General features: G+C 42.0%; 1 non-coding gene across 1 annotated transcript; it reads right to left on the bottom strand.

Moving 5' to 3' along the window:
- Positions 1 to 1,128: 1,128 nt before the first annotated feature.
- trnas-aga (transfer RNA serine (anticodon AGA)) lies at positions 1,129 to 1,210 on the bottom strand. Its single transcript has one exon. It is a non-coding gene; the product is annotated as a tRNA-Ser (tRNA).
- Between the last annotated feature and the right edge of the window lie 9,271 nt (positions 1,211 to 10,481).

Raw genomic sequence — 10,481 nt, 5'->3', positions numbered from 1 at the left:
GAATGTTAAAAAAAAAGTCAATTTCAGTGCGAAGTGATCAAACTCTTACTGAACTGTAGAGACGAGGTTAGTTCAAGAACCAAATATTGAAATGAAGTAGTTGTTCTTGACCCAACTGGTTGTAGCGGTAAAAACTAATGCAAAATCGAAACCATCTCCGCGAATCTGCGACAAAGTTGTGTACTTGCATGCCGCACCCTCAGTTCGAATTAAACTGTTTTCCCAAAGAGTCGGATTCCGTATCTCGATCTTTTATTAGTATTATCGAGCGTTATCTCAACGGTCAGCAAATATATAACCACTGCCGGTGCCAAGCCACAAATTGCCACGAAATAAGCAACAATACGTAACTTTCTCCTTTCGCTTTTACCACACCCCCACTAATGGGATTAATTGCCATAATAAGCGCGCGACACGTAATACATGGCTCCCATCGTGGCGTTGGACCTTCAGGTTTCTGTATCTCCTGTCCGATGGTAGTTATGCTGCCAAACATCACTAATCTGTTTTTACTCCATTGATTGCTGAACAGGTCACCGATAATACAGTTTATGTGCAAACTGCAGGTCAATAGTCAGAGATGCTGTCTGATCTGCTGATTACTTACAACCTTCTCTTGTTCTTAAATTATAGGTAAGATGCGATGCAAAAACTCACTTTACAAACCGCTGTTTAGTATAATCACAGATATTTACATAAATTTTCATAGATAAGTTTGCCTTCAATTGCTGCGGTCGTCGTAAATTATGTTGCTATTTATTACGAAACGGGTAGGGGGCAGTCTTCAAATTGTACACGGTAATTTTGAACCATTTCAATGGCTTATCCAGAAATGCGACATTTTAACAAGTTATTACCACTGCTTTAATTATTCTAGCACTTTAAGATGTTCCATATATCTGTAAACTGAAAGAATCTAAAATATCAAAGGTTCAGTTCGGTGGCTGTGGAGCCGACATGAGGAAGAAAGTTCGTTATTGTGAAAAGACATTTTCTGCAGATCCGGGTGATGAAATTGTGGCGTCTTCTCTTTGTTCAAATTTCGGTGTCGAGATCGCAGGTGATCGTGTTTAGTGAAAAGGAACGTGGACAGAATGTATCAGGAAATGTATCAAAAAACAGTCGTTGCGTAGTCGGCAGGATTCGAACCTGCGCGGGGAGACCCCAATGGATTTCTAGTCCATCGCCTTAACCACTCGGCCACGACTACCGATGGGAAAGTCTCTTCGCGTGCCGCTTGTTGTAGCTGTGGAACGTTGTGATGTTTGATTTCCGGTGTCCCAGTGATGTTGCAATTGGAGTGGCGGGGTCATCCCAGGTCATTCATTCATTCGGTCAGCCCCGCCGTCGCCTCCAAGTGAACCCTTCACTGCCTTCAGTGTTTTCTTACTCCAAGTCTGTGCACATTTTGTAGCAACCAAATCGGTTAGACTTTTAGAAATTGCATTGACGTTTTAAAATCATTATTTACTCGATCATGGTAAACTGACAAAAGAAATATTATCAAAATGAATTTATAAAACTCTGAACATCACTGGACGTACGTTTTCTGTCTGCAAAAGTCGCGCCAAGCAATTACCGGGATAATGACCCAGAAATTAATTATAAAGTCTGCGATTGTTTCATGTTGGGGACGCTTCATAAATTTGCCCTCTTTATCAAATGACTTCAATTTCCAGCAAACAAGAAAACAAAACAAAAGCTTTGTGATGTAGTACCCGTTCTTCGTTTTCCTGTTGACAACGATAATCGCTGTTAGTTGGAAAATTAACGAAAAGTAATTAAACTGTTAAAAACAAATCCGACTATAACTTCATATTTTGTCAAATTATGCTGCATTCAAATGATTTTTCAGTAAACTTTAATGGCATGAAAATTCTGAAACTTCTGAACCTGGTGATCATTGAAAATTTGTGACACAGAAACAGGCTGTTTGCCGCAACGTATCCGTACTGGCGAGAGCGGCCCTGGCGAATGTCACCGTCCAGCAGCGGGTCACCGCCCTTCGATTTCACCTCCCATTGCCTTTCCAATGCAATGAGGGGCTTGTCTCTCCCAGGAGGCGGGTTCCTGACTACAAGTGAAAAGTAAATTATCTTTTTCTTTTCTAACCCTTCTACCAATTATTTTACATCCCCGTTCTTTGATTTTTTGATTCCTCAACTAATTGAAATGTGCCCTATTTCAAAGTTCAAAAAGTAAATGTATTTACTAACCCGAGACTTGTTTTCTTGCAAATAGTAAACAAGACATGCAATAGAATCAATGAAAAACCTGTACACAAAGACCGACGGGTAATCAACGCGCAAAAGAAGGCGGAATGGAAAAATAATTATTTTAGGGAAAAATAAATACAGAGAACGTGAGTTGTAAAGTCCTTGAAGGTGTGGTGAGTGAAGATGTCCATGCTGGTTCAGCAATCTGATAGGTCCTATTCTACTTAATCCCGTCATGATTTTATACACCCGAATTAAGCACTGAAAATACTTGGTGGAAATTTTGTATCAACAACCATTATTCACCCATCCTGAAAGTTTATTGTGCTCTTTATCTCTCCAGGCACCTGCCTGACTTGCTACAATTTTCCTTTGAAGTATTATGAAAATAACAATCAGTGAGAAGATGTTTAGGGAGAACTCATCACTCAGTATGTGAGTGAACCTTACCTACCGCGCTGCATTGAATAAACCAGGAAGGCCGCAGGTTCAGCCTTACCCTGCTTTAACTAAATTACATTGGCAAAAAAAAAACTGTCCACCTGGTTACGGAAATAACTAGCAGCTATCCAGCTGAGGCACTGGAACGCTGTCAGTGTCCATGAGACTGGAAGCTGCTGATAAGAAGAGAAAAAATGGGGGAAAAACAAATAATGATTGCAAAATCAAAATAACTTTTCAATTCCATCATTCTAAAATGATAGCTCAATGAAAGTGGCACCAAATTCATTATATTTATATTTTAGAAATAAACTTTATGCATACTGTATTAAATACCCAGTAAGTACAGCTGGAACATGTCTTTCGCTGCAATTAACATACATCAATCGTTTCTCTTACATGTCACAACCACGGATTCAGCAGCGCAGTAGTTACAGCAATTGTGCTTGTGAATGTGCATATGTCAGCTAATTATTATTTAATCATGATAGTATTTAACCCCATACTTGTCGTTGTAGTACTTGTCGCGACTTGGACAGAGCACAGCAATGCTTCGCTGCCTGTTCGCATTCAGCCTTGTCTGGGAAATTGGACTGTCGAGTCAACTGACTCCAAAGACTAGCGGGATTCGTTTAATGTTTAGATGTTCTTTTCAGCCGCACTGCAGGTTTCGTTTTCCATTTGAGAGTTTCAGTTAACGGCCCTGTCTGGCCTGGCGTTTATTGTTTATTTTCCCTTTAACACTGTTCGCATTAAAGTCTGTGAACTATCGACCAGCTTCAGTGTCTCTCACTCCGCACTTGAGCTGTATCCGAACCTGGTGACACAACGATACTCATATTTCCTCTTTGGTTATTGATTAGTAAGGTTTGCTCGCTGTGCTGCACTCTCTGGGGATCGATTCAGAGTGGAGAGTTCTGGTTGAGGTTCGGTGTGTGACAAGGCTGTGCTCAGGAGACCCTGATGGTTAAGGTTCGTTTCCTCACAGCCAAGTGCACTTCTGGACTTGGTTAAACGGGGATCTATCCGAGCAGAAGAGAAGAACTTACCAATGGCAGACAGGAAAGGGGCTTTCCATCGACACTATTCTTCCACCTTCAGGCTTCGCCACTCATTCCCCCTCGCCCACTCATCCCGGGCTTTGTGGACGATCGATGGACAGACCTGAGTAAATGACGTATTGGGTTGTAAGTCCTCTCTGCAGAACTGTTTTGATGTTGTCTCTGTGCAAACACTCGTATCAAATGGGATTTGCATGCATGGCTTTATACCTTTGCTGGGATGTTCCACATATTCTGCACTAATGCGGCTAACTGGGATTAATATATCTAATTAACAATATTGTCTGAAGTTGAGTACACAGCTTTAAGTCAACGCTACAATAATAAGCAGCTTTCTTCCCTTTCTCTCTTTTTCCATCCCTCGTTTTGGCTCCCCTCTCACCCTTCCCTTTTCCTCACATTCCCCTGACCTCCCTCTGGGGCCCCTCCTCCTTCCTTTCTTCCATGGTCCCCCCTCCTCTGCTGTCAAATTCCTTCTACTTATCACCTTCCAGCTTCTCACTTCATTCCCCTCTCCCCCTCACTTGCCTTCTATCTCAGGGGTCCCCAACCTGGGGTCCGTGGACCCCTTGGTCAATGGTAGGGACACACGGCATAAAAACAGTTGGGAAACCCCCGGTTCTAGCTTGTACTCCTTCCCATCACCACACCTTCCTATTCTGGCTTCTTCCCCCTTCCTTTCCAGTCCTGATGAAAGGTCTCGGCCTGAAACGATGACTGCTTTTTCCCCTCCATAGATGCTGCCTGACCTGCTGAGTTCATGCAGAACTTCGTGCGTGTTACTTTGGGGGTTCCACAGGATCTGTACCTATTCCATTCCATGGCATCATACATTTAGACTACACATTAAAATACGATACCAAAATTTCCCCTGTGGACAGCAGCAAGGTAGGAAGCCTCAGCCCGACAGAGGGTCGGGGTCGGGACAATTGGGTAAAAAGTAGCAAATGAGATTTAGTCCAGAGAGTTGCAAAAAAACGAAGGAATATTCAGTACAGGTGAGGGTGGGGGGGGGGGGGGCAGATATTGAGTGGCCACAGAGGAATAGAGAGATTCATAGGGTCATACAACATGGAAAGGGCCATTTGGCCCAACTGGTCCATGCCAACCAAGATGGCATAATTTACCAGTGTTTGACCTTGACCTAAACCTTGCCTATCTACATACCTGTCCAACAGACACTGAAGTCTATCTCCACAGGTAGCAAAAAAAAACAGCAGGAGGAACTCAGCAGGTCAGGTAGAATCTCTGGAGGCAAAGTAATGGTTGAAATTTTGGACTGAAACCCTGCATCAGGATCTTTAAACGTAGGAGTGGATATGATGGCACATCTGAGGGAGGTTAAGCTAGTTCAAAGTTCAAAGTTATTTATTATCAGACTACATAAATGCAAGGATGTAATGCTAAGGCTGTATGGTGAGGCCTCACTTGGAGTGTTGTCAGCAGTTTTGGAGAAAAGGGTGTGCTGACATTGGAGAGGGTTCAGTAGAGGTTCACCAGAATGATTCCAGAAATGAAAGGGTTACCATATGGGCAGCCATTGATGGCTCTGGGCCTGCACACTCTGGAATTTAGAATGGGGGGGGGGATCTCATTGAAACCTGTCAAATGTTGAAAGCCTTGATAGAGTGGAGGTGAAGAAGCTGTTTCCTTTGGTGGGGGAGTCAAGGACCAGAGGGTAGAGCCTCAAAATAGAGGGATGCCCATTTAGAACAGACAGAACAGCCAAACACTGGTGAATCTGTGGAATTTGTTGCCACAGGCGACTGAGGGGGCCTGTGGGTGCATTTAAGGTGGAGCTTGATAGATTCTTGATTTGACAGGGTGTGAAAGGTTATGGGGAGAAGGCTGAGAGGGAAATGGACCAGCCATGATGAAATAGTGGAGCAGACTCGATGGGCCAAATGGCCTAATTATGCTCCTATATGGTGTGTATACTATTCCTGAAATTTTTTTTCCTTGTTATAAGCTTCTAAGCTGTAGTTGAGGACTGAATACATCTGTACCGAAGACAAATTTATTAGACAGACAGCACAGTAACAGGCCTTTTCTGTCCAATGAACCCACACGGCCCAATTACACTCCTGTGACCAATGATCCTACTAACTGGTAGATCCATGGAACGTGGATGGAAACTAGGCACCCAGAAGGAAACCCAGATGGTCACAGGGAGAAGGAGTGCTGATCGCCGCGTTGTAAGCTGTTGCACTATCCGCTACGCTACCATGCAACCCATCTAGCAGGGGAGGTTAGGTTGATCGTGGAGTAGATTTATACCCTCAGTGGCCACTTTATTCAACATCTTCTGTATCTCCTGTACCTAATGAAGTGGCCACTGAGTGTATGCTTGTGCTCTTCTATGCTGTAGCCCATCCACTTCAAGGTTCGACGTGTTATGTATTCAAAGATGCTCTTCTGCACACCACAGTTGTAACGTATCATTCTTTGAGTTACAGTCGCCTTCCAGTCAGCTTGAACCAGCCTGGCCTTTCACCTCCGACCTCTCTCATTAACAAGGTATGTATGCCCAATGAACTGCAGCTCACTAGATGTTTTTTTTTCCATTTCTTGTACCATTCTCTGTAAATTTTAGAGACTGTTGTATGTGAAGATCTCAGTTTATGAGACACTCAAACCACCTCATCTAGTGCCAACAATCACTCCATAGTCAAAGTCACTTAGATCACATTCCTTTCCCATTCTGGTGTTTGGTCTCAACAACTGAACCTCTTGACCATGTCTGCATGCTTTTATGCATTGAGTTGCTGCCATATGATTGGCTGATTAGGTTGTTGCATTAACAAGCAGGTGTTCAAGTCTACCTAATACTGAGTGTTTTGGTCAGTGCAACATCTTGGGCTGACCAGCCTCAATTGTCGTCTACTTTTTCCAAGCTCTGTTTTTTTTTGTCTTCGATCATGATTCTTGTTGGAAATTTAAGTTATTTGCTGCTTCAGACTTTTTTTTTGGCAATAACGAGCACTCTGAATTCGACCTTCTCTAATTGTTCAGCAACTTCCTTCTGCAACCTGAAGATGTAAATTTTTGCATTTATCTAATCTTGGTCGACACTAATCAGCTCCAAAGGAATTAATGCTAATATTGTTAATTAATTACTAAGTTTTTGGATTCTTGTTGAGTTTTGTAATTCTCTAGATATTTTACATGGATACCACAGATATTATAAATTGTTTCAATTTAGCATCAGTTTGCATAATGGGACCTCCAGTAACCTCCCATATTCTAAAGAGATACAGGTTAGTAGGTTAATTGGTCACAGGTGTGTAATTGGACAGTGTGGTCTCATTGGGACAGAAGGACCTATTACCATGCTGTATCTCTAAATAATATTAAAGGGCTTCCATAATTGCCCACATGTTTGTTTGAGATACCTTCTTGATGAGAATGTGTGAGTCATTTCTTAATGATATGAAATCACCTATCGACATTTCCCAGGATAAATGGTCTCAGCACCAAATCAGAAACCAGTGTGGATCATACTTGCAACTTGCAAATCTGCAATTCAATTGGAAGAAATGATTCCCCTTTTACAGTAAGTATATCTGGAAAGCAAGGCAAGCTTATCATTCAAAGTTTTTCTTCTTATTCAGTGATGTCAAAGATCAGGCTTCTTTAATTGGGTTCTTCCTGGTTTCTTGCTTTGTGGTTACCTGTGAGAAGGTTGTATAATTTATACATCCTTTGATAATAAATATACTTTAAAACACCTTTACTTGCCATATACAATTACAGTGCCTATAAAAAGTATTCACCTCCCTCCCCCTTGGAAGTTTTCATGTTTTATTGTTTTACAACATTGACTCCCAGTGGATTTAATTTGGCCTCTTTGACACTGATCAACAGAAAAAGACTCTTTCATGTCAAAGTGAAAACAAGTTTCTACAAACTGGTCTAACTTCATAACAATTATTAAACACAAAATAATTGATTGCACAATTATTCACCTCCTTCAAGTAGATGCGCCTTTGGCAGCAATTACAGCCTTGAGTCTGTGTGGATAGGTCTCTATCAGCTTTGCACATCTGGACACTGCAAATTTTCCTCATTCTGCTTTACAAAACTGCTCAGGTTCTATCAGATTGCATGGGGATCATGAGTGAACAGCCCTTTTCAAGTCCAGCCACAAATTCTTGATTGGATTGAGGACTGGACTCTGACTTGGCTACTCCAAGACGTTAACTTTGTTGTTTTTTAAGTCATTTCTATGTAGATTTAGCTTTATGCTGGAAAACAAACCTTCTCCCAAGTCACAGTTCTCTTGCAGACTGCATCAGAATCTCCCTGTGCTTTGCTGCATTCATTTTACCCTCTATCTTCACAAGCCTTCCAGGGCCTGCCGCAGTGAAGCATCCCCACAGCATGATGCAGCCACCACCGTGCTTCATGTGAGGGATGGTGTGTTTTTGATGATGTGCAGTGGCAAACATAGTGTTCAGTCTGATGGCCAAAAACCTCAATTTTGGTTTCATCAAACAAATAGAACCTTCTTCCAGCTGACTTCAGAGTCTCCCACACGCCTTCTGGAAAACTCTAGCCAAGGCGTCATGTGTGTTTTTTCAACAATGGCTTTCCCTTTGCCACTCTCCCATAAAGCTGCGACTCGTGAAGCTTTTGTACGTGCACTCTCTCCCATCTCAGCCACTGAAGCTTGTAGCCTTTCCAGAGTCATCATAAGTCTCTTGGTGGCCTCCCTCACTGGTCCCCTCTTCCAGAGTCACTCAGTTTTTGAGGACGGCCTGCTCTAGGCAGATTTACAGCTGTGCCATATTCTTTCCATTTCTTAATGATTGACTTAACTGTACTCCGAGGGATATTCAGTGACATTGGACTTTTCTTCTGTCCACCTCCTGACTTGTGCTTTTCAATAACCTTATTACAAAGTTGCTTGGGGCGTTCTTTTGTTTCCATGGTGTAGTTTTTGCCAGGATACTGACTCACCAGCAGCTGGACCTTCCAGATACAGGTGTGTTTTTACTACAGTCAATTGAAGCACTTTGACTGCACACAGGTCTCCAAAAACAGATCTCCATTTAACTGAATATGTGACTTCTGAAATCAATTGGCTGCACCAGTGATGATTTGGTGGGTCATATTAAAGGGAGTGAATATTTATGCATTCAATCATTTTGTGTTTTATATTTGTAATTAATTTAGATCAGTTTGTAGAGATCTGTTTTCACTTTGACACAAAAGAGTCTTTTTCTGTTGATTAGTGTCAAAAAAGCCAATTTAAGTCCACTGTGATTCAATGTTGTAAAACAATAAAACATGAAAACTACCAAGGGGGGGGGGTGAATACTTTTTATGTTATTGTGGTAGGAATTTGCAAGGGTGTGTTGGTCAGGGTGTGACATACAACAAAAAACACCAAAATTCAACAATTATAAAGAATTGTATAAAAATAAAGTTAAAGTACGGATGTTGAATAAAATGTGCTAACACTTACTTGTATTTGCAATGTAAACAACATTATTAAATGTGGTTTAAAGTGTTTTCAGTGCAGTGCCAGTGACTGAGGTAATGGATAGAGGAAGGTGAGGGGATAACTAGAATAGACAATAGGTGCAGAAGTAGACTATTCGGCCCTTCGAGTCTGCACCGCCATTCTGAGATCATGGCTGATCATCTACTATCTAAAATCTAGAATGGTTGATCAGATTAACCTACTAGAGGAATGAACTTTTAAGATGGAGAGAAGTTTTTGTATTGATAAATTTATTTCTTATTAAAGACAGTTAACTCACATACAATAGCATGTGTGTCTTTTATTCACCTGCTTTTGACTGTTCTTTATTTTATGGGTTGTGTAAGTAAATATTTTAGAATGTACACCCTGGTTTATCCTCTCCCCACAGCAGACATGGCCAATGAAGCACCTGCTCCCGGAGCCACAACCGTTGAATGTAGGGTGAACTCAAGGAAGCAATGGACTTTTCTGCCCGTCATTTCGTAAGCTCGCTCGAGAGTAGTGGCACAGAGGGAGCTGAGGTTTAGTCTGACAGACCTTACCCCTATTTGATGGCTCAGGCTCAAAGGGCTGGGTGGCCCACTCCTGCTCCAATGTTTCCTTATGATCTCTGGGAAAAATCTGGGACATGAATTTGTCCAGGAAGAAGTGTGGCAGAGGTGGAAAGTGGGAGAGAAAGGGTTTCTGAGAGTGGAGAGCATGTAAAGAAGCAGGATTAGGCTGCATGCCCCCCAGTCAACTCCAGAAATCATTAAGATAACCATGCGTGCCTGTGTGTGTGAGAGTGAGTCTGCATTTGCGTGTGTTTGTGCATGATTGTGTGTTTCTTTGTGTGTGTGGTTGTATTTGTGCATGATTGTGTGTTTCTTTGTGTGTGTGGTTGTGTTTGTGTATACATCACTGAAAACCGTGTGTTTCTCTGTTTTCATGTCAGTACACCACCGAGGTGTGTGTGTGTGTGTGTGTGTGTGTGTGTGTGTGTGTGTGTGTGTGTGTGTGTGTGTGTGTGTGTGTGTGTGTGTACCACCAAGTCTTGAAGATCTGTTTTTCCACAGACAGATCACTGGAAGCCCAACTCCACTCAAACCTGACATTCACCTGTAGATTTGGAAAAGCTGGAAATGAATCAGATCAGAGAATTTATCTTTAAAACTAGTAACACTTAATTTGGGCCTGTTTTACATTTAATATTAAGACCATAAGATGTAGGAGCAGAATTAGGCCATTCAGCCCATCAAATCTGCTCTGCCATTCCAACATGGCTGATCCCGGATC

The sequence above is a fragment of the Hemitrygon akajei genome, chromosome 22 (genome assembly GCF_048418815.1).
Source record: "Hemitrygon akajei chromosome 22, sHemAka1.3, whole genome shotgun sequence".
Taxonomy (NCBI): domain Eukaryota; kingdom Metazoa; phylum Chordata; class Chondrichthyes; order Myliobatiformes; family Dasyatidae; genus Hemitrygon; species Hemitrygon akajei.
The sequence above is the reverse complement of the archived record's forward strand: the minus strand, read 5'-3'. Positions and strand labels throughout refer to the sequence as shown.